The sequence below is a fragment of the Saccopteryx bilineata genome, unplaced genomic scaffold (assembly GCF_036850765.1).
Source record: "Saccopteryx bilineata isolate mSacBil1 unplaced genomic scaffold, mSacBil1_pri_phased_curated manual_scaffold_24, whole genome shotgun sequence".
In the NCBI taxonomy this organism is placed as follows: domain Eukaryota; kingdom Metazoa; phylum Chordata; class Mammalia; order Chiroptera; family Emballonuridae; genus Saccopteryx; species Saccopteryx bilineata.
This window is the reverse complement of record NW_027095450.1, coordinates 73747-96798: the sequence shown is the minus strand read 5'-3', so window position 1 is coordinate 96798 and position 23052 is coordinate 73747. Positions and strand designations below refer to the sequence as shown.

At 37.8% G+C, this 23052-nt stretch overlaps 1 long non-coding RNA gene across 1 annotated transcript in view; it reads left to right on the top strand.

Annotated features, from left to right (window-relative positions):
- Nucleotides 1-22626, top strand: part of LOC136318280 (uncharacterized) — a 30677-nt gene extending 8051 nt beyond the window's left edge. Inside the window, exon 3 of the long non-coding RNA XR_010728039.1 lies at nucleotides 22464-22626. This is a non-coding gene — a long non-coding RNA (uncharacterized lncRNA). The remainder of the gene's footprint in view (nucleotides 1-22463) is intronic.
- Nucleotides 22627-23052: the final 426 nt, after the last annotated feature.

The window sequence follows — 23052 nt, the reverse complement described above, 5'->3', positions numbered from 1 at the left end:
ATGTATATTTGGTATTTTCCTCTTTCATTTTCCTGTAAGCCTGTCTTCTTTCTACTTGATGGTTATTTATTTTGCCTGTTTTTTTCAGTGCTAAATGAAAAAAGTCACCAGTAAAACTCAAACAGATGGGATTCACAAATAAACCCAACCAAGGGTTGGATTTTATTTTCACAGAAACAGAATATTGTGCTTATTGTGAATGGTATTCGACAGAATAGAATCTAAAGGTTTTATTAGAATGTAGGTGTATTCAGTCACTCTTCTCCCATTGTTGGCATGAAGAGCTGAGAGTGGACTGTGGAACAGGCAAACTTACTTTATTATGTGTTCATATCTATTTTTCTTTTTGTGGAAGGGTGATAATTTTCTGCTGCCTATGAACATTTTGTACTGTTTTGAAAAATAGATTTTAACGTACTTGAAAAGCTCTTTCTGATAGATATCTACACACAATCAGGCTTGTCATTCAACAATTTTCTTATTAAAAGTTTGAAATTTAATAATTTAGAATATGTTATTTATATTTAATGATTTGAGTCTCTATAATGGTATGAATTATCATTGGCTAAACAGAAAACCACAAAATAAAAGCATGCAACTCACAGCAGCAGCTTAGGCAGTAATTTGGTTCTTTCATAAAACAGCTTTGGAATAAGATTCAGTGCCAGAAATTACTTGGTACATTGAGCTTCTAGATCACAGATGACATTTGTATCTTTAATCACTGTTTTGCTTTATTGCCATGTCACTCTAATCAACTTAGATGATACAAATCTTCTGCCTCATAAACTTTACAATTAAAATTAGCAAGATTGGGAAAAAATAATCTGAAAAGCTGGCCTCAATTCATTGTAAGTACAAAATAGTACTTGTTTAAAAACCTCCTTGATGGAGTTCAGTGAGGCTTCAAGTCACTGACCAGAGAAATATGGAGATAACTCAACTGTTCTGCACAAGATGTCAACAGGACATGGGAAATATTGTGAAGAGGGAAGGTCAGATCGGGAAAGGGAAGATGTGGGACAGGATTGTGAGGCACTGAGGCAGCAGGTGTGGAGAAGGTTTGCAGTGAGCAAAAAGTGACACTTGCCTGTGGTTTGGTAGTTACAAACCTTCTAAGAGGTGTTCAATACTCAGTTTAAGTGTGTTTTTGATGCTGCTGTCATGTTAAACCCTCTCCAGTGACTCAACTTTTAGTGAAACAAATAGACAAAATAGCTTTGTTTCTCAGGGGATTGTGATGTGGAGAGGGACAGCACTCTCTGTATGGATTGTGGTCATTGCAATCTTGGGGCAACCCAGAGCAGTAAACTCCTGGAATAATGGGGATTATAATCAGAGGTTGGACCCAACATTCTCAATTTTATAATTTTGGATAATTTTCTTTTTTTTTTCAATCTGAGACTGTTTAAAGATTTTTTCTGTGTTTATTTTATTAATTTTAGAGAGAGGAAGGGAAAGAAGGAGGGGAACATTGATCTGTTCCTGTATGTGCCCCGACCAGGGATCAAACCAGCAACCTCTGTGCTTCGGGATGATGCTCCAACCAACAGCGATCAGGCCAGGACCTACTTGTTTGTTTTTTTTAATTACTTTAAAATAGTACTAGCATATGGATTCATCTTTAACCAGAATGGCTTAAATATGTTATTTAGACATTGTATGGAGCTTTCTTTCTAAAAAAGGAAGGAAGTGCATCCCTAGGTAAATAAGCATGCAAGGGTTTCCTCTCCCTTTGAGTTTGGGCTTATTTTAGTAAGATTTGGCATAGTGAGACACTGTGATGGCAACATGGTGCCCCATTTAGAATACAGAAGAGATACCACCATTAGTGGGCATTCCTTTCTGACCTGTGGCAGGCACCACTCTTGAGACTCTGAGCTGCTCTGCTTACTTTGGCCAATTTATAGGAATTTTGTGAATTACCAAGGAGACCTCACCCACTAGTCATGAATGCAAAATGATGAAAAAAAGAAAGATCTAGATATTGGTTTCCCCTAGAGTCTTCCACAGATTTTACTTCAACTAATTACTTGAGATGTTTTTCTTTTCTTTCTTTTTTTTTTTGTATTTTTCTGAAGTTGGAAATGGGGAGGCACCGGGATCCACCCGACATGCCCACTAGGGGGCAATGCTATGACCATCTGGGGCATCGCTCTGTTGGAACCAGAGCCATTCTGGCACCTGACACAGAGGCCACAGAGCCATCTTTAGTGCCCAGGCCACCTTTGCTCCAATGGAGCCTTGGCTGCGGGAGGGGAAGAGAGAGACAGAGAAGGAGAGGGGGAGGAGTGGAGAAACAGATGGGCGCTTCTCCTGTGTGCCCTGGCCGGGAATCAAACCCGGGACTCCTGCACGCCAGGCCAATGCTCTACCACTGAGCCAGCTGGCCAGGGCCTTTATTTTCTTACTTTCTTTTTTTTTTAATATTAATATTTTTTATTAAATTTAATGCAGTGACATTGATAAATCAGGGTACATATGTTGAGAGAAAATATCTCTAGATTATTTTGACATTTGATTGTGCTGTATACCCCTCCCGCAAAGTTAAATTGTCTTCTGTCACCTTCTATCTGGTTTTCTTTGTGCCCCTCCCCTCCCCTAACCCCTCTCTCCTTCTTCACCCTCTCCCCCCTCCCCCAACCCCCCCGCCCCTGTTGCCATCACATTCTTGTTCATGTCTCTGAGTCTCATTTTTATGTCCCTTCTATGTATGGATTCATCTCAGTTTTTTTTTCTGATTTACTTATTTCACTCCGTATAATGTTATCAAGGTCCATCCATGTTATTGTAAATGATCCGATGTCATCATTTCTTATGGCTGAGTAGTATTCCATAGTATATATGTACCAAAGTTTTTTAATCCACTCGTCCTCTGACGGACACTTGGGCTGTTTCCAGATCTTCGCTATTGTGAACAATGCTGCCACAAACATGCGGGTGCATTTCTCCTTTTAGAGCCGTTCTATGGTGTCCTTGGGGTATATTCCTAAAAGTGGGATAGCTGAGTCAAAAGGCAGTTCGATTTTCAGATTTTTGAGGAATCTCCATACTGTTTTCCACAGTGGCTGCAACAGTCTGCATTCCCACCAGCAGTGCAGGAGGGTTCCCTTTTCTCCACATCCTCGCCAGCACTTATTCTGTGTTGTTTTGTTGATAAGCGCCATTCTGACTGGTGTGAGGTGATATCTCATTGTAGTTTTAATTTGCATTTCTCTAATGATTAGTGATGTTGAGCATTTTTTCATATGCCTATTGGCCATCTGTATGTCCTCTTTGGAGAAGTGTCTATTCATCTCTTTTGCCCATTTTTGGATTGGGTTGTTTGTCTTCCTGGTGTTGAGTTTTACAAGTTCTTTATAAATTTTGGTTATTAACCCCTTATCAGACGTATTGTCAAATATGTTCTCCCATTGTGTAGTTTGTCTTTTTATTCTGTTCTTGTTGTCTTTAGCTGTGCAAAAGCTTTTTAGTTTGATATAGTCCCATTTGTTTATCCTGTCTTTTATTTCACTTCCCCGTGGAGATAAATCAGCAAATATATTGCTCCGAGAGATGTCCGAGAGCTTACTGCCTATGTTTTCTTCTAAGATGCTTATGGTTTCATGGCCTACATTCAAGTCTTTTATCCATTTTGAGTTTATTTTTGTGAGTGGTGTAAGCTGGTGATCTAGTTTCATTTTTTTGCAGGTAGCTGTCCAATTTTCCCAACACCATTTGTTAAAGAGGCTGTCTTTACTCCATTGTATTTCCTTACCTCCTTTGTCAAATATCAGTTGTCCATAGAACTGTGGGTTTATTTCTGGGTTCTCTGTTCTGTTCCATTGATCTATATGCCTGTTCTTATGCCAGTACCAGGCTGTTTTGAGTACAATGGCCTTGTAGTATAACTTGATATCAGGAAGTGTGATACCTCCCACTTTATTCTTCTTTTTTAAGATTGCTGAGGCTATTCGTGTCCTCTTTTGGTTCCATATAAATTTTTGGAATATGTGTTCTATATCTTTGAAGTATGTCATTGGTATTTTAATTGGTATTGCATTGAATTTATAGATTGCTTTGGGTAATATAGACATTTTAATGATGTTTATTCTTCCTAACCATGAGCACGGTATATGCTTCCACTTGTTTGTATCTTCCTTGATTTCTTTTATCAATGCTTTGTAATTTTCCGAGTACAAGTCTTTAGTCTTCTTGGTTAAGTTTACTCCTAGATACTTTATTTTTTTGGTTGTAATTGTGAAGGGGATTGTGTCCTTAATTTCTCTTTCTGACTGTTCATTGTTGGTGTATAAAAATGCTTCTGATTTCTGAGTATTGATTTTATATCCTGCCACTTTGCTGAATTTATTTATCAGGTCCAGTAGTTTTTTGACTGAGACTTTAGGGTTTTCTATATACAATATCATATCATCTGCAAATAATGATAGTTTTACTTCTTCTTTTCCAACTTGAATGCCTTTTATTTCTTCTTCTTGTCTGATTGCTGTGGCTAGGACTTCCAGGACTATGTTAAATAAGAGTGGTGAAAGGGGGCACCCCTGCCTTGTTCCTGATCTTAAGGGTATTGCTTTTAATTTTTGCCCATTGAGTATGATGTTGGCTGTGGGTTTCTCATAGATGGCTTTTATCATGTTGAGGTATGTTCCCTGTATTCCCACTTTGCTGAGAGTTTTGATCATGAATGGGTGCTGGATTTTATCAAATGCTTTTTCTGCATCTATTGAAATTATCATATGGTTTTTCTCCTTCTTTTTGTTTATGTGATGAATCACATTGATTGATTTACGAATATTGTACCAGCCTTGCCTCCCCAGAATAAATCCCACTTGATCATGGTGTATGATTTTTTCCATATATTGTTGGATCCGGTTTGCTAATATTTTGTTGAGGATTTTAGCATCTATATTCATCAGAGATATTGGCCTATAATTTTCTTTCTTTGTGTTGTCTTTGCCTGGTTTTGGAATCAGAATTATGCTCGCCTCATAAAAGGAGCTTGGAAGTCTTCCTTCCTCTTGAATTTTTTGAAATAGTTTGAGAAGGATAGGAGTTAGTTCTTCTTTGAATATTTGGTAGAATTCCGTTGTGAAGCCATCGGGCCCTGGACTTTTCTTTGTTGGGAGTTTTTTGATAACTGTTTCGATCTCATTTGGTGTAATTGGTCTGTTTAGGTTTTCTGATTCTTCCAGATTGATTTTTGGAAGATTGTATGTTTCAAGGAATTTGTCCATTTCATCTAGGTTGTCTAGTTTTTTGGCATACAGTTCTTCATAGTATTTTCTTACAATATTTTGTATTTCTGTTGTGTCAGTTGTTATTTCTCCTCTCTCATTTCTAATTTTATTTATTTGAGTCCTCTCTCTCTTTTTCTTGGTGAGTCTACTTAAAGGTGCATCAATCTTGTTTACCTTTTCAAAGAACCAGCTCCTAGTTTCATTGATCCTCTGTATTGTTTCTTTAGCCTCTATGTCATTTATTTCTGCTCTGATCTTTATTATTTCCTTCCTTCTACTGCATTTGGGCTTTACTTGCTGTTCTTTTTCTAGTTCTTTTAGATGCAGGGTTAAGTTGTTTATTTGAGCTTTTTCTAGCTTCTTAAAGTGTGTAGTGCTATGAACTTCCCTCTCAGTACTGCTTTTGCTGTGTCCCATAAATTTTGAGTTATTGTATGCTCATTATCATTCATTTCTAGAATTTTTTTATTTCTTCTTTGATCTCATTCTTAATCCATTTGTTATTTAACAACCTGCTATTTAGTTTCCATGTGTTTGAGAGTTTTTGAGCTTTTCTGTTGTGGTTCATTTCTAGTTTTATGCCATTGTGATCAGAGAAAGTGCTCGATATGATTTCAATCTTCTTAAATTTGTTGAGACCGCTTTTGTGCCCTAACATGTGGTATATCCTAGAGAATGTACCATGAGCACTTGAAAAGAATGTATATTCTGCTGCTTTAGGGTGAAAAGTTCTTAAGATATTTATTAAATCAAGTTGATCTAGTGTGTTCTTTAAGTCTGCTGTTTCTTTGTTAATTTTCTTTCTTGAGGATCTATCTAGTGATGTTAGTGGGGTATTGAAATCTCCTACTATTATAGCATTGCTGTTGATCTCGCCCTTTATATCCATCAGAGTCTGCTTTATATATTTAGGTGCTCCTATATTAGGTGCAGTAGATATTTATAATAGTTATATCTTCCTGTTGGATTGCTCCCTTTATCATTATGTAGTGGCCTTCTTTATCTCTTACTATATTCTTTGTTTTAAAGTCCATTTTGTCTGATATAAGTATTGCTACCCCAGCTTTTTTTTCATTTTCATTTACATGAAATGTTTTTTTCCAGTCTTTTACCTTCAGTCTATGTGCATCTTTTGTTTTAAGGTGTGTCTCTGTAGACAGCATATGTATGGGTCCTGTTTTCTTATCCATGTAGCTACCCTATGTCTTTTGATTGGACCATTTAATATATTTACATTTAAGGTTATTATTGATATGTAGTTGTTTATTGCCATTTTATTCTTTAAAGTTGTATTCCTTTTTCTTTTTTTTTCTGTATTCTTTTCCCACTTTGATCTGTTTACACCAGGCCCCTTAACATTTCCTGCAGCATTGGTTTGGTTGTAATGAATTCCTTGAGTTGTTTTTTGTCTGGGAAGCTTTTTATTTCTCCTTCAATTTTAAACGATAGCCTTGCTGGATAAAGTAGTCTTGGTTGTAGGTTCTTGTTCTGCATTACTTTGAATATTTCTTGCCATTCCCTTCTGGCCTCAAGTGTTTCTGTTGAGAAGTCAGATGTCATCCTTATGGGGGCTCCTTTGTAGGTGATAGCCTTTTTTTCTCTAGCAGCTTTTAATATTTTCTCTTTATCGCTTAGCTTTGGTATTTTAATTATGATGTGTCGGTGTAGGTTTCTTTGGGTTTCTCTTTAATGGAGTCTCTGTGCTTCTTACACTTGTGAGACTTTCTCCTGCATTAATTTAGGGAAGTTTTCAGCTATGATATGATTGAACAAAGTCTCTATCCCTTGTTCTTTCTCTTCTTCTTCAGGAACCCCTATGATGCAGATGTTATTTCTCTTTATGTTGTCATAGAGCTCTCTAAGAGTTTCCTCAGACTTTTTGAGTCTCTTTTCCTTTTTCTTCTCTGCTTTCATGCCTTCATTTCAGTTGTTCTCCAACTGGCTGATTCGAACCTCAGCTTCATCCATCCTGCTTTTAATTCCTTCCATTGTGGTCTTCATTTCTGATATTGTATTTCTCATCTCCAACTGATTCCTTTTAATATTTCAATATCCTTTTTTATACTTGCTATTTCTTTATTTAGGTGTTCATAATGACCATCCATTGTTGTTCTAAGATCCCTAAGCATTCTTATAATCATTATTTTGAACTCCGCATCTGGAAGTTTGGTTATTTCCATATCACTCAGCTCATTTCCTGGAGGTTTCTCTTGTGGTTTCATTTGGATTACACTTCTCTGTCTTCTCATCTTCTTCTTTTTTTTTATTTGTAGAGTTGATTGAGTCTAGGCTTGGTGTTGTCTGCCTCCAGTTTTCAGTTGTGTTATTTTTAGGTCTTTGTGGGTTGGTATCAGCTATTATTTGTAATCCACTTTCGGATTTGGGCAGCTTTGAAGTCTTGATTTGTTTGTTTTCTTAACAGGTGATAGTCTTGTTAACTGATCTCAGCAGGGGGCTTCCTTGAAACTGTATCCAGGAATGCTGTGGGTGTAACCTGAGACACTGAAGGTCTCTTCCTCCAACTAATCTCACTGGGGGCAGGGTTTTTTCTCTCAGCTTCAGTAGGGGGAGGTGTATCTCAGATCTCCATGGAGACCTGAGTTACTGCCCCTCCTCCCCACTTCTTGTTTTCAGCTGTGTCTTTTTGTGCTGATTGGAGCTGGATAGATGTCCGGAGATCTCTGATCCGGAAGCACTTCAGCTCTGTTTTGTGAAAGTTTCAGTCCCTCCCCCAGCTATGGCCGCCTCCAGCATGAATGAGTCAGCTTTTTTATTTTGTTTCTTGCATACCTTAGCCCCTCACAGTCTGTCCCTCTCCCTGTCTTTTCCACTTGGGAGATAAGCTGGTCTTTTCAACCCACCTTGCTCCCTGATCGCCAGGTAAGTGGCTGTGAGCAGTAGTTTCTGCTCTTTTTCCTCTGTGAAATCCTCTCTGGGCTCTCAGCCTCACCCCCCTCCTTCCCTTCCTGTAAGCAGAGGAGATTCAGGCACTCCTTACCAGGATTATTGTGGCTTCCTCTTTGCTCCTTGGTTTTTGAGAGCTGTTCTTGCAGTTCAGTGTTGGTTTTTCATGCTGATTTTTTCTAAATTGATTTGTGTTCCAGTTTGGTGTTGAGAGCTGGGTGTCTGTGCATCCGCCTACTCCGCTGCCATCTTCTCTCTCCCTATTTTCTTATATAAAGCATTTAGGAAGCTTTTAAAATATTACCTTTGAGACAATGCTAAAAAACTAGTTATTTGCAGGAATGCAAGTATCTTCATAGACAGGGACTTTATTAATTGAATAATAATTATTATAAGTTAAACATAAAGGTTTTTTTTTTAATTTACTGAGAGGTGAGGAGGCAGAGACAAACTTCTACATGTGACCCAACTGGGATCCACCTGGCAAGCCCACTAAGGGGTGATGCTCTGCACATCTGGGGCCCTTGCTCTGTTGCAACTGGATCCATTCTAACTCCTGAGGCAGAGGTCGTAGAGCCATTCTCAGTACCCGGGGCCACCTTGCTCCAGTCGAGCTGTGGCTGCAGGAGGAGAGGAGAAAAAGAGAGAGAGAGAGAAGAGAGAGAAAGTGAGAGGGAGAGAGGGATGAGGGCAAGAAGCAGATGAGTGCTTTCTCCCTGTGTGCCCTGAACTGGGAATTGAACCTGGGACATCCACACACTGGGCTGACACTCTACCACTGAGTTCATCAGCCAGGGCCAACATAAAGGTTCTTGTACGGAGTCTAGTGGGAAATTTTTTCACTAGCTACCTCTTGGTTTTTTTTTTTTAAAGAAAAGTCTTTTTTTAATGTACTTGGCAGGTAGCAAATAGAACAAATATGGAAAAACAAGAAGGCTACACTTTTGAAAATTTATCCATGAAAAGGGACAGAGTTCACTGTTAGACAAACCATAGCACTGTGTGGGAATTTTCATGTTCTCTTTAGGGGAACTGATGATAATGAAAAGTTTTTGCTCATAAAAAAATTGTGCAGAACAAGCAGAAGTTTTTGGAGGTCAGGGTCTTCGAGGGATGTGGTCCAAGTTGGTTGGTGTTTTCTGATTGCATAGTTTCAGCCCAGTTTGAATTTTGAAGGGAGAAGAGAAAGAAATGTTCTATTTGGCTACCCTGTGTTCTGCCTCCCTCCCTGAGTTATTGTGATGGCCATCTGGCCTGAAGTTTTATGGCACCAACTGGAAACTCTATTTTCCCCAGGCTTCAACATCTGACAGAAGCAAACCATCCAATCTGACATCCTGGATTAAGTGGAAACCAAAATGTGATAAAATACAACCTGAGAAACAAATTTAAAAAATGGTAACAATCACTGGAAACAGTTTTTAATAAGCTTTTCTCTTTTATTTCATTTTATTGTATTAACACTTGCACTGCCAGCAGAGATGAGATTTTGTTATTCTTTCCTTCCTTTTTCTTTTTACTGCTCAACACATATTTCGGTAAATAAATGTCAGAAGTAAACCTCTAACTATTTCCAAGTTGCTTGGTGTTCCTTTTGATGATTTTGAAAATCAACACAGCTATCTATATATTCTGTGCATGATTAGGTCTAATTCAATAAAACTATTTAGAAACCATAGAAAATCTTTTCCCTCTACAGCAGGGGTTGGGAACCTATGGCTTGTGAGCCAGATGTGGCTCTTTTGATGGCTGCATCTGGATCATAGACAAATATTTAATAAAAAAATAATAACATTAAAAATATAAAACATTCTCACATATTACAATCCATTCATTTTCTACCACTCATGTTCATGGTTGCGGGTGGCTGGAGCCAATCACAGCTGTCCTTCGGGAAAACACCAAATTTTTATTGAATAATGCATAATGTACACAGGTCATTGTATGGCTCTCATGGTATCACATTTTTTTAAAATTTATTATTTTTTTACAGGGACAGTGAGAGGGATAGATAGGGACAGACAGACAGGAATGGAGAGAGATGAGAAGCATCAATCATCAGTTTTTCTTTCGGACTCCTTAGTTGTTCATTGATTGCTTTCTCATAAAATTGCTTGGACCTTGGGTCCAAGCTGGTGAGATTTTTTTTGGCTCAAGTTGGCAACCTCGGGGTCTCGAACCTGGGTCCTTCCGCATCCCAGGCTGACACTCTATTCACTGCGCCACCACCTGGTCAGTTTCATGGAATCACATTTTAAAATATGTGGCATTCATGGCTCTCTCAGCCAAAAAGTTTTCTGACCCCTGCTCTACAGGGTGGGGCTAAAGTAGGCTTGCAGTTGTGAGTGCATGCTTCAAGTATCTGTGCAGTAAGTACTATTAGTCACCACATTTTAAGTAAATTGCATTGAGACATTTTTACTAATCTATACCTTTGTACTCATTTAAATTAGCACTAAAGACCTTTGCATTTGACTGTTTTGATTGTCACATTTAAATGCCCTTTCTTAAGGCATTAATTTTCTTATTTACCTGGTTCTTAAGTTTGTTTTATTCTCTAATATTGTGATTAGGGATATATTTTGACAGCTGTGTTACTAGTGCCAAGAGAATGGAATTAGAGCTTTGCAGTAATGAATTTGATGCACTGTTTGGAAGATGTGTAGTCACTCTTCTCTGGATATAAAATGCTCTATATATCAATGATTGAGCTGGTCAATTTTGTTGTTTAAATCTTCTGTAGCAATTGTTGGGAAACTTTTCTGAAAGGACAAATAGTAAATATTTTAGGCTTAGCAGACTACACAGTCTTTGTCATAACTACTTAACACTGCTGTCATAATGCAAAACTAGCCATAGGCAATATATAAATGAATGAGTCTAGCTGTGTTCCTGTAACATTTTATTTACAAAAATATGCAGCAGTGTACAAGCCATAATTTTTTGACCCATGTTCTATTTCTTTGTTATCTACCTGACTGATCAGTTTCTGTACAGTATGTTAAAACTTCAGAAGAGATTCATGATTTATTTCAAATTATATTCTTAAAAATATGTCAGATATCACTTTATAATTTAGAATAGTAGCAGAAAATAGACATTAAGAATGAACTTCTTGTTGAAAGTCTGAGTGTGTCCTTATGTAAGTCTCTTAATCCTCTGTCTCAGTTCGCTCCCTTGTAAAGGGAGGATAATAATAATATTACCCCTTAGTGTTGTTGAGGGTTAAATGAGTTAATGCATGCAAAGCTCTTAGAACAGTGCTTGGAATATGATAAGCACTAAATGAAGGTGAAGCACTATTATTTGAGATGTTGTTAGGTACATTTAGGAATATAATCATTATATATCTTTGATACATATTCCTTTAATCTTTATATGATATAATATTTATGCTTTCCCCTGCTATTTTTGTCCTTAATTCACTTGTATCTGACATTAAAATTGCTTCTCTGGCTTGTTTATTACATCTTTTTCCCTTCCCTTCATTTCAACTTTTCTGTACTGTGTGTTTCTATAGAAAACTTGTTTTGGCATCTTATTTTATGTTGGTTTTTAAACCAATCTGATACCCAATTTCTTTTTGTTGATTCATTTGACCATTTACATTTATTTTAGTTATTACCATATTTACAATTATTGATTCCATCTAATTCATATTATCTCTTTATCATATTCTCATTTGGTTAACTTATTCTTCTTCTCCTTCCTCCCTCCCCTTCTCCTTTTCCCTACCCTCCCCCTCCCCTCTCCCCCCTCTCCCCTAATGTGCACTCGCTTTTTCCTTCCCTGACCTCTCTTTCTTGCACCCCACAAGTATATGTCACAATGCTCTAGACTAGAACAGTGTTTCTTATGAAAGTGGCCTGCATTTTCCTTGGCTTTATCAGTCATTGTAATAATCTTGCCCCCTCTCTGCTCCTCACACATTCAAGCTAAATTATTTCATGGTAAACTTGGGAACAGGAAGTGGGTACAGATGAGCCCAGATCCTTCCCTTCTCCTTTTCTTATGAGACCCAGTTGCCCCAAAATAATGCATTTTGTTCTGCTTCTCCATGCTGCAGTATTTACAGCATTCAATACCTTTTCAACATATCCTGTAAGTCAGAGGCTTTCAACTTTTTACACTAGTGACCTAGCTGGCCGGAAATGGAAACATACAATGAATAAAGTTTTATTTTACTGCACTTAACTGTTCGACACAAACAATCTGGTGCTTCATATCCAAACTCCATGTGTACGATGTATTGAACACTGCATAAGCTTGTCCGAATGCTTTTTGTCTATTGCATATGATTTGTAAATGTTCTGCATGGTGCAAAAGGTTGTTTGAATGAGGCTAGAAGTTCCAAAGATATCTAAGACCACCTCAATAGGATTTTCATTGATGATACAGGCTGATAAGTGGCAGTCACCCTGAGCATTCATGAATTTGACCAAAGTCATTGGGTCTATAACCATCATACAATATCAGGGTCATTAACTTTTTCACAGACCAGCACAAAATCACTGCTCTAAGTACTTTCCTTTTTTTCTGAAATTTCTGGATAGTTTTTCAACTTGTCTTTCAGATAACTAATTTTCTCTCTCTGTGCCTATTGTTTATATTGTTTTTTGCTTAAGGCATTTGTTTCCTTGTGTGCTTAGTGATCTTTAAGTCTGTGCTGCATATTTCATTTAAAGGTATTTAGAAAATATTTTGATGCCTAGGGTGATGGCATCTTCTCTCAGAGAGGACTTTCCTTTGGTGTTTGGGAATGCTGCCATTCTGGGATCTCCTTCATTTTGGTTTAAAGCTTGAGATTCCTGGGCGTTCAGATGGTGGAAGGCTGGATAAGATATCCCTGCAGTGCTGGTTTATTTCTAGCTTGCCCCTATCCTGAAGGCACACTTTTCCTCATTCCAGCAGATAGTGGGAGTTCATTCATCAGAGCTGCACCCCTTGACAGTGCCTAGGCTTTGATTTCCAGCCTCGAGAGGATTCAACATGAAGACGAGCTTTATAGTTTCTCTTCCATCATAGGCAAATGCCTTGGAAAATAATGCAACCTTGCATGGCCAGGCTTGTTTTCCGGGTCTTGTCTTCTAATCTTGGCCTAGTAAGGTCTCAATATTTTGTGAGCTATTTTGGATCCAGCTTAAGAAAGTTGTTAAATTTTCCTTAGTGAGAGGGTTAGATCAGATTACCTTGTGTGCTGTTCCTTTTTTTTATCCCCCTATATGAACTATCTGCCTACTGAGATCAGAAATTTTGATTTGCTCTTTACCTTGACCTTAGCTTAAGCGTAAAGGCCCCAGTGAGGCCAACACTTCTGCCATGTGCTTTTTAGATTGTATTTGTCAGTTGATCATCTCATCAAATAAAATAGACATTTTTTTGGAGGGGACTTCTCTGTTATGTATCCTAATCTATTTCTTTCTAGGCATTAGTTTCTGAAATGAAAATGAGTTTCTCAAGCTAGGTAAGTTCTCACACACCATGCAATTAGCATGAGTTTTTTAACAAAATCAATGGAGAGTTACTGAAAAATTTGAGAAACCAAGGAAGGAGAAAAAGAGGTCAACTAGGATATGGTAAGATATTAATTGAATTTGACAGGCAAGAGATTATTGGCTACCTAGGCAAGACTAATTATTAGTGAGGTGGCAAGAATGAATGAGCACTGAAAGCAGAGATAGTAAATGTAGCATGTTTTATAAAAAGGTTACAAAAGAAAGCAAAGAAATAGGGCAGTAATTAGAAGGAGTCATGGGAGAAAAAGGTAAGGTAAAGATGGAAGAGATGAGAATCTGTGCTGAGAGGAAAGAACCAGTATGAAAGAAGTTGAGGATATAGGAGAGAAAATGGTTAGAATTATTAAATGCATGAATTATCAGATGGTAACTGACTCAGGAGTAGAGGTGAATTGATCCTCTGACCAGAAATTGAACACATTTTTCACTGAGTTAGTTTCCTTCAGAGTTAGAACCTTCAGTGTTTGATCTGAATGTTAGCACTTAGACTAGGTGTCCTTATAGAACCCTAACATATGCTAGACCCCCGCCTGTGTTTCCACTGTGCTGTGTGTGCACTTCCCATTGAGTTCCATCACAGGCCTGGGTATCTTTACCTTTACTAGACTCTGAGGTCCTTAAAGTCAGAACTTGGGTCCCTGTCATTCTGTAATAGCCAGTCAGTGGTTCATCAAGTGAATACTTGCTGTCCCCTTTGTAATTGTTCGCACAGCTCAAAGGAGGGATCAGAAATGGCATTTTTTAATTTCCCTATGTTTCAAAGTTTTTAAATGTCTTTTTGAACTCAACTAGTAAGGACACAAATGGAAATCCAGCAGTAATTTATTAATTGACTTGTACTTTCATTTAGATTTTACTTGTGGTCATTGACCCTTCAGAGTCTCTTTGCTCTTAAAATAACTGCATGCATGACGTAATGAATGTAGCCACTTCTTATGCAAACACATTTTATCCAGCATTGAAAATTGTTGCTTTGCGAGAAGAATAAAATGACAGCTCACTTCTACTTTATTTTTAAAACAGCAAAAGCAAATCTATAAGTTTTTAAATGTATTTTTAAAACTTAAATGTTCCCATTGTTTAAAATCCAAGAGATACAATATCTATACAATGAAGTTCTCCTTCCCTCCTCATCTCCAGTTGTCTAGTACTTATCATCTGGGTGACAGTTGAATGTGTATGTGTCTGTTCTTCTAGGAATATTTTATGCTTTTACAACCATTCATATTATTCTTTATTTCCATTTTTACACAAATGGTAGCCTGCTTTACACATTCTACTCTAACTTTTTCCACTAAACAAAGTATTTCAACAATACAGAACATTTCTGTTTTATGTTAGCACATAAATTAAGGCAGGGTTTACATTCAGTGGCATCTCAGAACCACTGTCAGTGAGCAGCAGGCCTGGTGTGGTCACTACTGTCCGTGCATGTGTGGGTGGACAGTGGGAACTCCTTGACTTTTCAGGCAACTGACCATTGAGGGACGACTTTGGAGGAAATATGAGTCCCAGGTTATGTCTGAAAGCCTTCCAATTTCTTCTTCAACTAAAATTAAGAAGGTTCTGGCATCAAAACGAACATGTATCAGCATTGTTGAAGATGATTTTGGAAATAAAGGTGGAGCAGAAAGGATAACATTCCATGGCAAAGTATGAATTTCTATAACTTGGAATCTAAAAGTGATTCAGAGAGATGGGCTCTGAATGCGAGGAAGGTGTAAGAATTTCTTAACCACTTCAGGTGGTTGCTCAGTGGATAGAGCATTGGCCTGGAGCTCTGAGGACCCAGATTCAAAACCCTGAGGTGGCTGGCTTGAGTGCAGGCTCATCTGGCTTGAGTGCGGGCTCAAAAATGGTTGCTGGCATGAGTCAAAGTTACTGGCTTGACAAGGGGTCAATAGCTCAGCTGGAGCCCCCTGGTCAAGGCACATATGAGAATCGATGTGTCTCATTGCTCTCCCTTTCCCATCTGTCCCTCTTTCTTGAATTTCTTAACCAATTGATTTCACTTACATTTTCCTTTCTGTGTGTGCACAGAGTGATAAATAATAGGACCCTATAAATAAGTCTGAAAGATAGCTCTGTTTAAAGTAAAAATTACAGCTGACAATATGTCATAGTTTGAGAACTAAATAATACTTTATTTTTAATCATCTGCATAGTATTTCATTGGATAGATAAGCAATGATTTTAGTAGATAAGTATGCAATAATATAAAGATTATCACTAGGTTGTTTGAAATCTTTTGCTCTTACAAACAATGCAGTAGTGAATGACCTTGAACATGGATCATACAGCTAGTAGCTTTGTAGGATAATTTTCTAGAAATAGGATTTATATGTGCTTTTATAATTTGATAGATCTTCCTAATTAGTTTCCAAAGTTGTGGTGGTTTTTTAAAAATTAAAAAAAAATGTTTTTATTCATTTTAGAGGAGACAGAGAGAAGAGAGAGAGAGAGAGAGAAAGAGAGAGAGAGAAGGGGAGGAGAAGCAGGAAGCATCAACTCCATATGTGCCTTGACCAGGCAAGCCTGGGGTTTTGAACCAGTGACCTCAGCGTTCCAGGTCAACGTTCGATCTACTGCACCACCACAGGTCAGGCCAAGATGTGGTAGATTTTTGTTATTGGAGATTGTCTCAGATTTATAGATTAACCTTATTACTGATGTCGATTTTTTATATTTTCAATTTATCTCTTGGTTCTATTAGCAGTAATTTTTTCCTTAATATATGCTACATATTATTTTTCTCTTTTCTGTAGTTATTGAAAATGGAGTCTTCTAATAAAACTTTTATCTGATTGAAGTTAATAAAGGCAATTAAAGTTAATGCTTCAGATCAGTCTTTTCAAACTTCTTTGAAAAAGGTATATTATGTTAATTTAAAATTTGTTCAAGATTACAAAATTTCTTTAGAATAGAAAAAAAGCTTAATTAATAACAGAGGAACACTTTCAAAATTTCTCAGGGGAAAAAATATTTTATTGGTGCAATGGAAAATATGTAACAATAGTTGGGTAATAATGCGTCCATCTGGGTCTCTTTGTGGTTAGTAAGCCATGAGCAGATTTGGATGTTTGTGTTACTGTGATACCTGAATTCATGTTTAATGGTATTGTGCCTGAGTATAAAACTCCTAACACTCCTCTTGGGACCCATAGGCCATTACTTTGCCTACTATTTAAACTACTTGGACATCAGTATCCACATCATTTTGTAACTGCTGGGCAAATGAGTTGTAAAATCTGTATTTTCTGTTGTTTTCTTACTCTTATTGTTAAAGATGGCCCCTACTCACGTGATGATGCTCTCATGTGATACAGCTAATTGCTCTTCTTGCTTGAGAAGGGGCTTGGTTATGCTAATATGTGCTGGAGGAGGGTTGTCCTGCGGAAAAGTTTTTAAAGGAGGAGCTAGGAGGCCATTTTGAGGAGAGAGAGACCACACTGTTGTAGAGAGGAGGAGCCCATGTTGTGGCCGGGCAGAGAGGCCACGTGGAGGAGAGGAGGCAGCCAATGTGGCAGAATGCTGGAGGAGAAGCCAGTTTGTGCAGGAGAAGGAGATGGGGAACAGAGTGAATAAGACTGGTGAGGGCCTTTGATTCTAGGAAAAAACCTGAAAAAGTCAGTGTCTTTGGCAGCCCTGTATGGAAAGGGAAGTGTTTTCCCACTCTGTGTGTTTTCTTGCCCGCTGGTTGTGAGCAGCAATAAAGAAGATGGCTCACCAGTTTTTGGCTCCACTGTTTTGTTTTTTTTTACCATCTGTCTGAAGGGAACCTGCACAGGCAGGTGGCTTTGATGGTGGCCATGGTTACTGGATCTACAGTAACTAACACTCATACTTTACACCTAATTTTTCTGAGATGTCTTTTGGCAAGTAAACTGCCTGATACCATTAAATGGATTTGCAGAATTCTTAGGCTAGCTCCTCCCCTCTATCCTCCCTTCCATATTATCACTCAGAAGGGGTGTTTCTCAGCTCTAATGTAAATCCATCTGAAAGGCCACATGCTGTCATATTGTACTGAAGACCTGCCATCTCTGTCCTGATGCTTCATTAAGCCAAGGTTGCAAGCTTTTTGGAAAACTACTTTTCCTCTCTGAAATTTTATCCTGTACTAAAATGTGCTTCATTAACACTCTCAAACATAAAGTGCAAATTTCAATTATGAAAGCATCAGTGATTCCGTCTATCAATGGATTTAAAGTAACAGTATACACATTTGTTCAAATAATGTTTATTAGGCTTTTTTTAAGTACCAAAAATATAAAGAACAAAACAAAAATGCCCTACAGTCTCACCATTTTGGTAACTCTTATTGTTTAAAACCAAAGTAATATGTGTGTATGCTTAGAAGATTTAAGCAATCCAAAAAAAAAATTAAATGAAAAGTAAAATTTTTCTTTTGTTTTACCCAAGATTCATTTCCAACTTTAATTACTATGAACATATTCTTAGGTTTTATTTTTACAAAAATAGATTTGCAGATATCTATACTCATAATTGAGAAGCCACTGCGCCACTTCAGCTGCAGGTGTTATAAAGTACCAAAAGCTGCAGAATTAATATTAATATTTTAAAAGGATTGAAGAATCTTTTATTAATTTGGGTTAAGGTGCACAGAGAAATTGTGAGAATAGTCTCTGTACTGTGTGATTGGCATGACCAGGACGGCCCTTGGCATTGTATTGTAAATGAAAAGGGAAGGAAAACATGGATTCCCAGACATTCCACCACACCTGTGGGGAAAGGGGTGAATGGCTAGCCAGGTGCAGGAAGAGAAAAGCCAAAATAAACCTTTTCTTATAGCAATGAGCCATTTGCGGGTATTTGTCCCCATGAAAACTACCTTTCCTATGTGAATGCATGTGGTTAATGTGTGTGACTCTGGACAGAGATGGCAGATAAACATTAGAGAATATAGGAATGCCTTTTTTATTTATTTATTTATTTATTTATTTATTTATTTATTACAGGGACAGAGAGAGAGTCAGAGAGAGGGATAGATAGGGACAGACAGACAGGAACGGAGAGAGATGAGAAGCATCAATCATCAGTTTCTCGTTGTGGGACACTTTAGTTGTTCATTGATTGCTTTCTCATATGTGCCTTGACTGTGGGCCTTCAGCAGACCAAGTGACCCCTTGCTCAGCGACCTTAGGTCTGAGCTTGTGAGCTTTTTTTTTTTGTTTTTGTTCAACTCAGATGACCTTGTGCTCAAGCTGGAGACCTCGGGGTCTTGAACCTGGGTCTTCTGCATCCCAGTCTGACGCTCTATCCACTGCGCCACTGCCTGGTCAGGTGGAATGCCTTTTAATATGTAAAGAGACATCTTTCTACCATAGTGTTGACTTGTAAATTTTGTTTTCTCCAAAATGATATATGGCTTGCAAATTGAACATGGTCCTATCATGTTAAAGGATATATGACTATTACCAATAGTGGTAAAAGGCACCTAATTGCAATTTTTGCTTCTGTACTTCCCACTTGCAAAACTATAGAAACTAGGTAAAACAAAGGGCTGGCACTCTCTCCCTCAGATTTATGTTGGAGTTGCCGCTGCTTGGCCAAGCTAGACAATAAAGCTTTGGTGTGTAATCTATGGACTTTGTTTGCATCTTCAATGTTTCAGGTCCCTCTGGATTAGGCTTAACAATAATTTTTATGTGTGTGCAAATACATTTATCTCCTTTTAAAAAGGGAATTACATAAAATAAATCACATTGTGCACTATATATATATTTTACATATTTTACTTATGTTTATACGTTTCTTCATATGAATACATGCAAGATCTAGTTCATTCTTTATGAACATTGAACATGTGGGCTTATGGACAGTTATTAGTGGATATTTAGATTAAGAGCAGGGTTTTTATTCTATTTTAAACAATGCTACAGTAAACCTTCTCATTCAGATTTGTAACACTTCTGAGAGTATATCTGTGAATTAGAGCAGTCATTGTAGCATAGTGATTAATAGCGTGGATTCTGGTGCCAGATTGCCTGGAGTTTGAGTTCATTATTTGCTTCTTACTCGCTCTGTGATCTCGGGCAAGTTATTTAACCTATGCTTTACTTTCCCCCTTGTCAAATAATCCTGCAGATAGTTTAAACCTAAATTATTATGAGAATCACTATATAATATCTAAAGAGACATATTTCTACCATAGTGTTGACTTGTAAATTTTCTTTTCTCCAAAATGATGTATGGCTTGCAAATTGAACATGGTCCTATCATGTTAAAGGATATATGACTATTACCAATAGTCATAAAAAAAAAAAAGCTCACCAGCTCAGACCTAAGGTCGCTGAGCAAGGGGTCACTCAGTCTGCTTGAAATGGAACTTAGCAATACAGTAAGTTGTCAATAAATGCTAGCTAGTTATTATGGTAAAATTTGTGTTATATACATGATAAAAGCCATTCTGGGAGAAAACAAGGAAGCTTTGAAAATGAAGGGATAGAAGGAAGGTTAAGAAAGAAGATAAAATAATGATCAGAGAAGGGAAATAGATTAATGAAATTACATATATATATATATATATATATATATATATATACACACACACACACACACACACACACACACACAGCATTACAGAGAACAGGACAGCAAATCCTGGAGGGAAGTGCAGAAGGCATTGGGCAGAGGAGTCATGGGGGGAGGGGGAAAAAGGGGTGTGGGAGATATATTCAGTGGAACCCTTGAATCTATGTAAACACAAATTAAAAACATAAATAAAATAAATATAAATCAACATATAATAACAGCTAATGAAAAACAAAAAAAATAATTAGGAACAAAGACAAAGGAATGGGGACAAGGGGATCAACTAGAGGTTAGAAAGAACATTGGAGAAGAAAAGTGAGAGTAAAATGTGGAAAGAAAGGACCAGCTAGAAGGCTGCGTCCCTGAGGATGGAAAATGATAATGTAAGGTTTGACGAATAACTGAAATCTGACACTGACAGGTCAAGGACCCCCTTGATTATTATGATTGTTATTTTAAATCAAGGCACAAAGGGTTGAGTTAATTTCATCCCTCAGTTTATGGCACATCATTATCCTTGCAAGGCCCCTTTCTTGTCTGCTTGTTATGTACTCATTCATTCTCATTTGTCCCCATTCTGCAAATCCATTCCTTCATCACCCTGTGGACATCCATTCTAAAGTGTAGTTTCTGTTCTAGCAAGTAGTGTTGTGTTGTTTTGTATACATGTATTTTTACTATTATTATTATTTTTATGACCAACACAGAGAGAGGGACAGATAGGGACAGATAGACAGGAAAAAAAAAGGATGAGAAGCATCAATTCTTTATTGCAGCATCTTAGTTGTCCAGTGATTGCTTTCTCGTATGTGCCTTGACTGGGGTGCTACAGCACAGCAAGTGACCCCTTGCTCAAGCCAGTGACCTTGGGGTCATGTCTATGATCCCACGCTCAAGCTAGTGACACCACACTCAAGCCAGATGAGTTCATGCTCAAGCTGACAACCTGGGGGGTTTGAACCTGGATCCTCTGTATCCAAGTCTGACACTCTATCTACTGTGCCACTGTCTGGTCAGGTACATTTATTTTTAATTTATAAAAATGGTTTTCATTCTGTATTTCAATCAGTTTTTTTTTAGTTTTGCCTCAATATCTTACTTTCCAAATTGATGTATATTTCTGGATGCACACGGGAGCCTTTGTTTCCAGTTTCAGGTGTGCATGCCACCACCTTCTGCCTACCCATTCTCCCCAACACCTCCCACCATCAGATAACACTCAGTGAACAGCCTGTGTGTATCCTTTTATATACCTATGTGAGAATGCTTCTGGTATATACAACCAGGAGTAAAATTGCTGGGCTATACATTATGTGTATACCGACTGAGTAAGGACTGCAGGGTTGCTCGTGAGAATGGCTGCTTCCTTTACTTCTGCCAGCAGCACATGAGGATGCAAATGTAGCCATGTCTCTGCCAACATTCTCCATGGTCTAGTATTCTTTTTGCTGTTAATTTAATGTATTTTATTATTGCATTTTACTGAATGAAAATGAATTTGAATATTTTATATGTCATCTTTTTTTCTTCTCTATATTGCCTGTTTGTATCCTTTCCTACTTTTTTAATTTAAAGTTACTGTTTTTTCCCCAATTGATTGCAGTTGTTCTTTTCATAGTCTAGCTATTGCTCTTGTATTGGTATTAAAAATTCAGTTACCACTTTCTATTCTGTCATTCATCCATTAGCTTTGTCTATGCTAGAAATGGTTGAACGGTATTCTTCCCTTGTGATCTGTATTGCCTCTTGGTCACAAAGACACTCTGCTCCCCTTCCCCACTCCCCATTAACTAAGTTTTCTCCTTTCACAGTGAATCTTTAATTCATCTAGTATCTACATTTGCATATGATGTGAGGAGGTGATCCAGTCATTTTTTCCTTCATTGTGAACCACTTTCCTCAGTATCCACTATTAAGCCACTAATTTTATCTTTATCATATATTAGATAAGTTGTGTGTATATTTATATGTGATTAAGGAAGGAAAATGAGAGAGAGAGAGAGAGAGAGAGAGAAGAGGTGTAGATGATGCTGTTAACTTGTAAAATCACAAATAAGGTGTGAGGTAAGTAAGTGCCCATCTTACTTCTAGGGGAGACAGACAAACTTCATGCTTACTACACACACTAATCCAACTCTTATGACCCTCCAGTGCTTGGTCATGGTTTATGAAATAATTGGGGAAGTCTTTGTGGCCATTTATAATGTTTTCAGTCGCTTCTTATATTATTTCTTTTTCTTTTCTCTAACAGATTAATGGGAACAGGACATAATTAATTCATAAGACATCCCAGGTAGGTTAGAAATAGGCACCAGAGTCACCTAGAGGAAGACTATGGACAAGGAGTCAGAAAGGCAGGCCTCCCTGCCTAGCCTATGCTTCAATCCCAGTCTGCAGGTAGAACTGTGTGAAGAAAATAAAGACCTCCAGTGACTAGGGTTCTTCTGTACCTACTGGCTTTGGTTAGGGTTAGTGCCATTGTATTTCTGACTTCTCAGCTATTTTCTGTATAAGTTCTAGTCCTGGGACATAGTTTACTGTAGAGCAGGGGTCCCCAAACATTTTACACAGGGGGCCAGTTCACTGTCCCTCAGACCATTGGAGGGCCAGACTATAAAAAAAACTATGGGATGACGTCAGAGTAATGGCGGGGTAGGAAGCGATACCGAAAAATCTCCCCCAAAACTCAACAAGATCTTCAACCAGAAACAGAAAAACCTATACTTGGAGCTTCCAGATGCTTCGCAATACACCCAAAGGTATGATTGAGTGAAAAATTGGCTAAATATATAACCAAACCCCGAAGGAAATAGGGAGTAAGAAATGCTCCGCCTTCCTCA